At 38.6% G+C, this 12,376-nt stretch overlaps 2 long non-coding RNA genes across 2 annotated transcripts in view; one reads left to right on the top strand and one right to left on the bottom strand.

Moving 5' to 3' along the window:
• The window catches only part of LOC135411611 (uncharacterized), a 22,627-nt gene extending 15,971 nt beyond the window's left edge, over positions 1-6,656 (top strand). Inside the window, exons 2-3 of the long non-coding RNA XR_010429224.1 lie at positions 2,059-2,209; positions 4,258-6,656. This is a non-coding gene — a long non-coding RNA (uncharacterized LOC135411611). The remainder of the gene's footprint in view (positions 1-2,058; positions 2,210-4,257) is intronic.
• On the bottom strand, positions 5,770-12,376 carry LOC135411612 (uncharacterized). Its single transcript, XR_010429226.1, has 2 exons — positions 9,030-12,376; positions 5,770-5,945 (listed from the first exon to the last, which is right to left on the bottom strand). It is a non-coding gene; the product is annotated as an uncharacterized LOC135411612 (long non-coding RNA).

The raw sequence follows: 12,376 nt of genomic DNA, 5'->3' as shown, positions 1-12,376 counted from the left end.
TGGAAGCATCTACCAACAGGGCCTAGGCAATAATGAGCAATATTTTAAAGGTATAAGACACCATATAATTGCTATACCTTAGGGAGGACTTGAAGTGCAAGACATGGTCCAATATCACTTGACTTTTCACTTTGCATCATGGTATGATGCGCTTCAAGGACATGTCGTGGATCTCCACGTGATATTTAGGAGGTCAGAGATGTTAATAAGAGAAGGATGACATCTGCATGGTTCTGGAATTCTAACAATTATTTTATTAACAACATTTAATAGCATCAAAATACTCAGTGTTATTGCGCTTTCTTGGTCTCAGTCTTGTGAAAGATTGAAATGATACTGCCTATCATTTAATGAGACAAACACTGAACATGTCCAATAGCAGTTTTTGAAGCTGTGTGTGTGGAGGTATAATCATGGCCAAATTGCTTGTCAGATCTCACACAGAGTCCAAAAATTGATCTTGCTGAGGTCAAGATCAGAAAAGAGAAATTATTAGAAATACGGGATTTAAAGCTGTCTCTGAGAACAAAAAGGATGATTAACACTGGGCTGACTGAAAGGTACCTTTATCCTCACGCTGGTGCCAGTTTGAACACTTGAACCAGTTTTGGCACAGACTTCTCTGTCATGAATAACTGAGTACCAAACAGCAATGGAGATTTTAAACCAGAGCCAAGCACTTTCTTTTTATTTAAGTATGGGGTATTTCTTGGTGAGGTCAGTGTCTGAAATTGAATCTATTTGAATTATGCTGCCCTACACTTCTTATTCTAAAATGACTTGCAAGGCATTGAAGTGTTTCTGTCCTTTAAACCTGAAATGCTCAGGTTTAAAAGTAATTTATATCATTTAGAGTACTTGCCCATTTTCAGTTATTGAAATGAAGTAATTTACAGTAATTCTGAGTGTTTGGACATTTGTTTGTAAAGTAACATTTCTTGTAATTTCAGAGAAAAAGAGATATTTATCTTAGAAGTTAACTGGAAGCAATTTGTATTTTCTCATCAAATTTTCTTACTTCAGCAGATAAATAAGTTGAGGTTTAGTTTGAAGGAGAGTGAAGAGCTATATGTAATATAATTGTCTCATCTCTATAAGGAATTACAATGAAGATATATTTTAAAAATTAATACTATGAGGTGAGGCTATGAAATGTTAAAATTTGAGATGGCAGTTGGTCTTATACGAAATCTCTCAACCTTCTTATGCAAACCCGTCTTTACTTCATCAGTTACGATTATATCGACAATCTTTATCTTTGCCCTGTGTACTGTTTTCGTAGCCTATCTTATCTCTTATTTCTGTCCCACTCAGTAGTATCCTGTGACTTACTCCCATCACAGTTTACTCCCTTCTGTCTGACCAAGTTCTTTTCTCCTCTACTTTTAACTCCCTAAATCAAGGGGTATCATTGGGAAACCCAATAAAGTGTTTGCTGACCTTAGTTTAAGTGCTCAGACTTTGCACTTGCAGCACAAGTCATGATAACATCATGTTCAGCCTCTTAGGGGTGACAACTTTGCAGAATTAAACTGTTAAAATCTTGATCTATTGAACATGTGTGAACTTCCTTCTCCACACACCCCTCTCCACCCCCCAATAGTAGGAAATTTAATCAACTAGGGTCAGATTTCAGAGGGATGCCAAATGGCACATCCTTGATATGAAGTGTGCTCACTCCTCCCTCTGTCCTAGGTTTTAATCTGAAATGTGAAACACTCATTTTAAGGTCACTGGAGTCAGTTCACATGGACAAAACTTCTTTTTCCATAGCCTTGTCCTTGAAAGCAGCCAAGTTATTTTTACTGTAATATACCCAAAACAAACAAACAAAAAATTTAGAACTTGTCAAATGGAGACACCTAAGATGGAAAATTTTATCCCAAATGATTGAAGCTTGGCAATGTTACGAATACCTGAAAAAAAAAAGCCATTAAATGGGAGGTGTCAGGGAATCTAAATAGGTTTTAGTGTTAGCTTTGGCTTTAAAGTATGTATTAAAACCATTAGTTTACAGTTCCCAAGGTGTTAATCAAATGCATTCATTTTCCTTCACAGTTGTCCGCAGATATAGTAACCTAGGCAGCAGCTCCATCACAGGTAATGGTGACTAAATATAGGTGCTAATACAGTGCCTGTGCTTTGGTCTTCTGGTTGTCTGTAAGAAGCCCAGCACTATTCCTATGCTTTGATGACCCACAAGATCCATGTAAGTCTTGAAAGTACATGGTGAGCTGAATCTTTACTGTTCAAATGATTAGTTAGCATTTTAAGTTGGCCAGATGATGGAGAAGTAAAAAGTGTAGGTAGAGCAACCAAAATTGCCCATTCTTGTTGTCACTGAAGGTCACTTAATAAAAAGAGATCCTATGTGCTCCTGATCTTGAACAGATTCCTATCTGTGCAGGTGGGTTTTTCAGACATCCTTTGGCCTAAGATATGGCATGAAGGGTTAAATTCCGGTAGGATCAGTGGAACTGATCAGTGCTATTTAAATCAGAGTTTTAACTTATTATTGTCCATGTTAAAAGACACAGTTCTGTAGCTATTGCTGCCCAACTTCAGATTTTTCAGGCTTTGAACACCATTTGAATGGTTCTTTCCAAAGTTTTAAAAAAAATAAATATAAACCCCTCTGTTATTATCAAAAAAAAAAAAAATCATGTTCAGATTTAAGTAATATTTTTTTTAAATATTTTATTTGAGAAACTCATGGACATAGTAAAATACCATTTGCTCATGGAACCACAGCATGCACTATTACAATTAAACCAGAGTATCCACATGTAAATGAACTTTTCCTTCAAAGTTCACAGGATGTTCACATTGGGTCCATTTCTTCAAGACAGGATCCATACCATTTTTTGTTTTGCCTTAGTTACCACAGTTGGTATCTCAAAAGTACAGCAAAGGATTAATTTTTGTTTGTTTTTTTCCTTTTTGATTTTTCCCTGTAGAATAACCATCTGAATATATTGTGATTACATTACTCTTTTTGAGAAATGAAACAAAGATACTGAATTTTAAACATTAGTTTATTTCCTCCGTTAACAAAACAAGAGTGGTCACAGTAAAAGATTTTCTAAACTCTGAAGGAACATTGTCTTTCACTGCAAAAAAGTGTTGAAAAATCAGCTGCTCAGTATTGACATTTCCTGTGTCACATCTTCACACGAAGTGATGGACAGAAACGGTCCCTGAATTGTGTAGAGGCAAAGATTTCTGACAGCTGAACAGAACTTAGTTACATTCCAAGATAATTTGCCAGAACTGCAGAAAAATAATAATACTACCCAAATTATGCCATTCTTAAACCATTTAAAGCCTGTTTATTTATCTGCTAAATTAGTTTTAGTAACAACAAGGAGTTTGTACACTTTTTATACCAAAACTTTAGGCCCTGACAACATCAGGAGGTAGGCAAGGTTCTGTTTGCCCAGTGCTTGTGGTTTTGCTTTCCATCAGTATTCTGTCACAGGGATCCCAAAAACATTTGAGTAGACTACATTCAACCCTAATGCAGACAGTGTCTCATGATCTCACTTACCACATGATCACTGAGACCATTTCACATACCCTGTCATCATATAACATTCCTCTGGAAGGAAGGAATTTGTTTACACGGGAAACATCTCATGTACTTTAGGATTTCTTTTTCATGTGATACAGCAGAGGAAAACAAAGATAAAAGTCATTTTTCAAAGAGGAATACAAACATGCACCAAGTAAGCCTTTAGAAATACTTTTCCTAGCTTTAATGCCATCAGAAATGTTTATTTTGGATTTTTGGACATTTGAAAACAGATCTCCCCTTTGCAGCAAGAAATCTGAGACTGGTATATACAGTCATGCCAACAGCGCTAGTTCAGCACACTGTTTCTGCTAGGACCTCTATCAGCTGCTTCAGAAAATGTTACAGAATGAACTGGCCACAGAGATGTTCTTCTTAACCCATGTTAGTTAGATGTTGTTCTGCCTTGAAGCCTAACTCTGTCCACAAACTCCTGTGGGCTTTTAGAAATGCTTATTTTGGATGTTCTTCTTACCCACACATGTCCAAGACTTTTTTTGAGTTCTGCAGGACTCTTGACCTAAATCATACTTCATGGCATGAATCCCAGACTGATTGCATGTTCTGGGTAATTGTTTCATTCATATTCCATTCCCCACACCACAACTGGGAAGCAAAGTTTAGGTTAAACAGCTAGCTACATATGCCAACTCTACGATAATGCTTTTTTTTCTTTCTAAATGCAGTTGGACCCTACCAGCAACTCAGTATGGCCAAGCAGCTGCAGAAAATACTCATTTCTGGATTACTCATCTGAGAGCGTCTGCCTTCTCTTATACCTGACTGTTCCAGCTCCTATACCTGATTACCACAACTCCCACTTTCCCTGGCTCTCCCTTCCCTTATATTCTTCAAACTTATCGCCCTCTAAAATAAGGCCATTTGAAACATTTTGTAGTGACAGAGGCAGCTGAGTTAACCCGTGTAATGTAAGAAACATAGGTAGCCCCAGAAATGCCAAGGCAGTGAAAAGAATTCAGAAAGTTTGTTTGGAAGGCCAGAACACAAAAAACTTACAAAATACCTAACAGTGTGGTTTCCACACCGCCTGAGGGAGAAAAAGGCCAGTTCCCTCCCTCTCAGGGCCTCTTTATCCTCTCTGTTTCTCCCCCGCCTTCCCAAGGCCTCTGTGCATGTCTGTTAGGGCTATTTCTCTCCAGCATAGGAGAGAGAGAGAGATAACATAGGTCTCTCTGTAACCCCCTCTGGACTGCAGAAGGGGAAAAAAAAACATCTAACCCTCTTGAGAAGGCACTTTGCAGTCTTCCTAAGAGAAAACAAGAATTTCCAGCTTTCCTGTTACAAATGCTTCCAAAAGCAAACTACCTCTACAATCTTAATTTCTCAAGGAATCTGACTCTCTCTTACACTTTGCCATGTTCCTTTTTTTCTGGTTTTCATTTTTCATAAGGACTTCAGGATAAAGACTGTATTATTTTAATGTTTGCAAATTATCTAGGATATAATGTTATAGTCCACATTTTTGTCAGCCTTAAAAAGAGAGAAATCTTTCAGACACTACGATTCACCACCATTGTGGCTACTGACACATGGGATAATACACACACAAAAATACAGAAGAGTGGAATGTGTCCCTTATTTTTTGTCAATTTTTCATCTGGATTGTAATTCCATTCAAAACTACATATTAAAAATACCATCATATCTTCATTAATTAGTGTTAGCCAGGGTAGCACTTCAATGTTTCATACACTGAAATTTAGTTGGCTCTATTTTATACCCTAACATCCACTCAAGGTACTGCAGAGTATCCTTCCTTAGTTCACACCAATAAGAGGAGACTGGCTATACAACTAAGAGTTTCTACTCTTTAGAGAGAGAAGGAAAGGACCAGTTCAGGAAACAATGCAGGCCACACAGTGTTGACCCAGTGCATCCTAGATAAATGGTCTTCTGACATGAGACACCTGACAGAGATGGGACCCCTGTGCTCACACCAGTACAATGCCCATCCTTCCTTTTACACAGCAGGATCCAAAAGCAGGCTGTGAATCATAATGGAGGCTGCCTCCAGATACCTCTAGAGTTGACCTGGAGGCTACATTCACTGGAGCTTGGGTGTGGAAAGTGCTAACCTGGAAGAGGTTATCCTCTCCCAAGACTACTCACCTTGAATTTCTTGGCTGCTTCCTTTTCTTCTACAAGGTCTTAGTTTGTGGGATCTTTTTTGCACTAAGTTTGTGTGTCACCTTTGATTCAGAGAAAGAGAAGGAATGGGAGATGCAGACATGATCAGAAAGCTAAGGGTGAAGACACATGTCCATCTGCAAGACTGAGGACTGACTGCTGGGCTGACAGTGTGTCTGGAAAACCATGGTTCCACATGGAGTGAGAAGAGTTAGCATTAGCATCTCTGGAAGAGAGAGAAGGAAAGAAAGTAGAAGAAGAGCACTTGTCCCTCAGGTATTGGGATAGGAACTTGAGGTCCAGGTGGGAAGGAGAGTAGTACTGTGATGTCCTAGTTAGAACATCTGGGACCAATTCATCACTGGATGGGTGTAACCCAAACTGTGTATTCTATAGCCTTCCATGCCATTTCCCAGAAACTGTTATCAATAGAGCATTTATACTCTCTGCCCAGAGCAGCCTGACTCCTCAGGCTATAAACTAGGCGTTAAGAGGCCTGCGAGATAGGAAGATGTTCCTGTCCTCACACCCTTTTATGGAATTCCCTGCTCTGAGGGAAGGATTGAGCATTCCTGCCTAAACTGGAGAATATATAAACTTGGAGTTTTGAAACCTTTTTACCACTCGTGGGATCCAGAGGAAGACTGCAGCTCATCGCTCTCGGCCAGACTGCAGCTCACAGCTCTCAACCAGACTGAGACCACCACCCTCAACTGGACTGCAATCGTCACTTTTGACCAGACTGCAACAGCTCTCCCACCAGCAGGTTTTTCCCCTCTCCCTTTACTTTGGACTCAGGGGGGGCCAAGGAACACCACTTTGTTCATGCCCCAGGGTGCTGGGTTATACATTTGGGTTTTGTGGGTTAAGACCAATTGTTTGTCTGTATAATTATACTTATTGTATTATTTTATTAAATTGTTATTCTGACTTATAATCTCTCTTCTGAGTTGAGTTCATTTCCCCTGCTGGTTAACTTTTAAACCAGCACATGTGACTACAAAATTTAAAGAGAATTGTGTTCTAATCAGAAAAAAGACAGTGTTCCAAGGGTGTGATTCTTATTGTATATGTTGGAGGCAGCAATGGCCATTTAAGGTATTAGATGTGATCTTTAAAGCTGTGGATACTGTAAAAGAAAGTATTAATGTTGCTTGAGTTTCTGCCCTTCAGTTTTGCATTACTCACCACTGAAATGCAGACAATTACATCAAAGCGGCTCAAAAAAGGCTCTTGCAAAGAACCAAGCTTGAAAAGAAGGGATGCTGTATCTCAGCCTCAGATAAATTGGCTTCAAAGCAACTAAGAACTATGTTAATAGTGGGTGGCTCCCTCCAAAATAGGATAATACTGTGGAGGTTTGAACAGTAAAAGGAGGAGAGTGAATTTAGGGTGAGGTAAACGCTAGGCTAAACATATAATAAGAGACTGGAAGACTGGTTTGAACCACTGGATATTTTTCCAGTTATATCAATAAGGCCAACATTTCGCATAATTTGTTTTGTTTCAATTATTTATTTTTCCTCAAAATATGTTTGTATTAGTATAGCATTCAGGAAATATGCTGGTTTGATCTCAAGAGCACTAGAGGTCTACTCCCAGGACGAATACCTCAAGGGCAGCAAGAGATCAAAATGCTTCATAGTGACATACTTAGGGTCTATTGAGTCAGAATCTGTTGTCCTTTTTTTGACAGATATTCTGTTTTTCATGTGATCCTTTTGAAGTCATGGGGCTATCCATTGTTTCAGAGATTCAAAATCTGACAATAGAAGAGTTCCTTCTAAGGGGAAAATGCTGATTATTTGTTCCACCCTTGATATTTTGGATAGCATACTTCACAGCCATGCTAACTGGGATGACTCTTGTTTTTGTGATGTTGAAATTGTTGGCTAAAGCCTTCATCTGCGTAATTCAGTATTTGATATTTCATCTGGAGGAAGGAGAGGAAGGAAGAAAGGGCAGTCTGACTTTTTTCTTCAGTTGAAGTTTTGTTTTCACAAATAATAACAAGCATATTAGCTAAAGAACTAAAAAAATAATTAGAGATTAAGGTTACTTTCAAGGTTCTTTTATAGTGTGGTATCATTAAAAGCAAGGAAGACTTGATATAGCCAATGCACAGAATTAGTCTAGTCTGTACTTTATATATAAACATGCGTGGTATCAGTAGGAATTCTTTTTATATATACGAAAGGATAAGCAAATCTCTCAGTTTATATATTCTAGGAAAATATTTGTTTGCTGAGTACATGCTGAGCATCATTCCTGCCTTTTCTTAGAATAAGCCCTCATCTCCCTGTGGTTAGCCAAACTGAATACACAGTTCATATAGTTTAAGGATTACTTAATTTAACAAACCTCCATCCGTTGTACTTTGCATTTATGATGCTGGCACATCACAACAATGGCCGGATGTGCATTACTAATACAGTGTTTTTCGGTTTGATTTTGCCAGCTTCATATGATATTTTTATCTGAATCATATGTGCAGCACTGGATTGTTACTGAGACTGTACAGTTAGCATGTATAGAAGGAAAACTTCTTTCTTCCTTTCCTGTTAACAAGCGGAGTACTGATGAGAATAGTGCCAGACTAGTTTAGTAGAGGCAGAAATGCAGTATAAGCTAGTCATCGCTCCCAAATTCTGTCTTTTCAGTCTAACACCAGATAATGGAACTGCACTGGTTGACAGGAACTGCAACTTCTCTCCTAAGGTAAAAGGGAAGATCTATGTGGCTAAGAGTGGCAGAGGCAACAAGTGGGTGAAGTTGTTTTTTGTTTACCCTGATCATTTCCATGGTGCAGTTTATGAATTGACACCAAAACAATTTGTGTATCAGTAGTTACAGACTGCTGTGCAAAGGAATCATAAAGTCATATAATCATCAAGCTTGAAATAGACCTTTAAGATCATCAAAACCAACTGTCAACCCAGCACTGCCACTGTAACCCCTAAACTACTAACCTGAATCACCCAGGACCACAACAGACACCTTGTAAACACCTCCAGGGATGGTGAAGGAACGAGCAGGCTGGGATAATAACAGCAGATAACATCTCAAGCTTAAAAAGCTTTATTATCAGAAAAAAACATACCTAGAATCCAGGCCTAAATCTCACAGATTCATCTTCTTTTGTCTTGCTCCTTACCTTTGGCTCCTCTGCCCCCAAACAACAAAGTTCTGTATATATCAGGAATTTGAAACAGAAAAATTTTTGTGACACATCTATTTAAGTTACCTTTCTTGTATATGTGCTGTATACACCTTGAGTCACTATCTCTATACATGTTTCAGTTATTCTTACCTGGCAAATTCATAATCCACAGCCTCAACATCTGAGAAGCCATTCTTTATAGTCTGCAGTTCCAGCTCAGTCATGGTCACAAATTGAAAGTGAGATGAATTTAGGAATGAGAACAAAGGCTCATTCGTCTGCTTAAAAGCCACAGGGCTTCCATTTATTCAGCTCTTAACTTTCTTAACTTTCTTAACAGCAAGGTGGGGAATGAGCCAAGAGGCAGACAGAGCAGCAAAATTATTTACTCAGAGCAACTGGAATTAGATTAGATATTAGGAGACATGGACCTGAGACAACAGCAGGTTTAATGAAAGTGCTATGGGAACATAAGTACATTGATAAGGGCACTTGGGAGAAGTAAGAAAAGAAGTAAGAAAAACCTTTCAAAAGGCTGTGAAAAGGGTTAGATAAACAGGACGACTGATGCAGGCATTCAAAGAGTGGGTTGCTCTGCAAATTGGGTTTGACAGTAGCCATGTCTTTATACTCCACCGTTTGGAAAGATAGATACAGGAAAAGTCTGGCTGGTCCCTGAGTTGGATGTGTTCTTCCCATGAGCTGGCTTCATATGTCACATTTGTGAGGTCTTTCTAAGCAATATTTCTTCCTTAATGGGACTCACCGCATTATCCTTTGGCAATTTCTACCTTGAGTGTGTCATGCTGGTGATCATATCCAGTGATTAACTCCGAATTCAGGGCAGTTTCAGAATGAGTCTGATCCTTCACAGGCAGTCACCAGCCCTCACCCCCCAAGAAACCTGAGGGTGTTTCTGAGGACATGATGCTTATCCATCTCTCTGGTTATCAAGTTGCTCATGGGGACAGGGGTTCAGAGGAGGGCTGTACATGGACCAGCATGCCTTGGACACTAGGGAACAAGAAGAGAATATCAATATCAGGAAACCTAATTCTGATTTGCAGATCATCAGCTGCCACGTACCTATGCATAAGCTCGCTTTATGGCATCTGTTATGCTAATCCTAAAAGTTACAGATATCTGACCTAATTTCCTAAGACAGATCTTCATTACCACTGTCTGACTAAATCTCTGGAGAATGCTATAACCTCCAGGAAAGATAAACCACAGAGATGGGAAGGGGAATGGAAAAGGGAGAGCTTCCTGCAGTGAAAGATGAAAGGGCAGATTAAAAGGCCTTCTTTAGTAAGGGGACAGGATACATCAGACGCTAGCCCTGATCAGTCGAAGGAAACAAATGCAGGAACACACTGCACAAGAGACATTATGGTTGAGTAGGAGGAACAGCCCCTGTGGGATGGTTGCCTTCTGTAGAAGAAATTGATGTGGATAACTTTTCAAGAAAGAGAAATAAATATTTTTCAGGTGAATAAAAGAGTCACAAACTGGTATGTTTAAAAAGACACACTGCCTTATTTTGAAAATTAATATTGAAATCAGGTGAAAATTAAGATTTAATAAGAATATCACAGTTACCCTAAAACTGTCTCAGAGGAAGCAGATAGTCAAACTGATAGTCAAATTAGACTTTAATACTTACTGCTTTTGCTACCTTCAGCACTGACCAATTTACTTCGAAATTACTGGCACCCACTGCACCAGACTTTTACATTAGCAGAACTCCAGAGGCAAAGTTAGAGTTCTTCATTGTTAGACTCAAAGCTGCCATGGTACCAGCAGTGCAGAGGACATGATGGTGCAGGGATATGGGAGAGGCCAAGCTAATACAAAGAGACACTTAATTTCCTTGGATAGCTGAGAGAAACAGGCAAGCTTTACAGTTCACATGCCTTTCCCAGTCAGTACTCCAATAGTCAAGCTGAGTGAGGGTGGTTCAAGCATTCAGTTCATATCGATGCCTGAAATTGCTAAACAGAATTCGAGAGCCCCGTTGCTTGCAGCACTGGCTCCCTCCACCTGCTCTTTGCTCTGTCTCCTGCAATGACAAGATAAGCCACCACTGAAGTGCATATGCACATGAGCAGGGGGCAAATGTGGAAGTCAGTGCTTATCTTTCATCGCAGAACGCTTCCAAATCCATGAAAGAAGATCACTATAAAAGGTGTTGGTATTTATTTTATGATATTACTAGTACAGCAGCTGCTGGACAGTATGCGACATCACTTCAAATGTTCTCAGCAAAATTTGCTATTTGTTCTGAGCACTGATTGCTTGGATAAACCCTGTGAAAAGTTTGTGCACGCATTATGATATGGGCAAAAATACATGTTTTATCAAAAATGCCATTTGTTTGAATAGAGCTATAAAGTATGTTAAAAGTATTTTCCTGAAGGCTTCAGGTCTACTAAATTGACCAGGCTGATTGCCTTAAAGTTAAACCCAAGAGAATAATATATTTTGAATAATTTGAATGTTACATCTTTTTCTCCTCATGAGATAATAAAAAATATCCTTTTTTTCTCAGTTGCTTTTTGGAAATATTCAAACATTCTATGATATAATTGAACTCTAAATTTTATGTGAGGGTTTGGTATTTATTTCAGTATGTTGTCTCATTGTTAATGTCAGATGTCATATGAATTCATTATCACTTTCAAACAGATTAAGTATAAAAATGATTTATTGTGAAGAATTTTGTATTGTATGATTGTTAACCCAACAGCTGTCAACACTAGCACATTTAATGCAATATTTTGTGTTCAACAAAAGTTTAAACCACTTCATCCTCACTCTGATATCTACAGAAGCATCAAAAACAAGGGGCACAAACATGAATATAGCTTGTAATGGAAACTATTGCCAAGTTGGTGTCAGTGAATTATTGCAGACTTTTTTGTAGTATTCAGTCTTCTCTGATGAATTGTTTGATTTAATCTTTTGTCCATCATTTTGGCAAAAAATGCCACTACACTCTATATTCTGTGTGAAAACATCCTTGATCGTAGGAATTTGGAATTTGTACTCTTCCTGCTCTAACTTATTTTCTCCCAGAAGCTTCTACAATGATGACAAATTAGAAAAGCAGGTCCTAACCTGAATTGAGCAGATCTTCCCAGTCAGTGTCTCCTATGTACTTTCAGATAGTAATCTGTTATCCTACAAGATATTTCATTTGAGTCCTTTGGAGTATTCTTTCTCAAATCTCATGAATTTTCAAGTCTGTGAAATTTCCCATATCTGTGGATCAGATGTGAAATTTTACTTTTCCAGTGCTTAATGAGTATATTTACACAAACTGTCAGAATCTGCCACCATTTTCTTTGCCATTAACCAAAGACTGGGTTAGAGCAGTGATTGTAAATCCCATTCACTACAAATTGCAACATAAAGTTCTGCATAATGTCACACTTGTGGGGCAAAATCCGCCCTAGCTCATAAACTCCAATGGGAACAAAATGCTTTGATTCTTATGG

Source organism: Pseudopipra pipra, chromosome 3 (assembly GCF_036250125.1).
Source record: "Pseudopipra pipra isolate bDixPip1 chromosome 3, bDixPip1.hap1, whole genome shotgun sequence".
NCBI classification, from domain to species: domain Eukaryota; kingdom Metazoa; phylum Chordata; class Aves; order Passeriformes; family Pipridae; genus Pseudopipra; species Pseudopipra pipra.
This window is presented reverse-complemented; position numbering and strand designations above follow the sequence as displayed.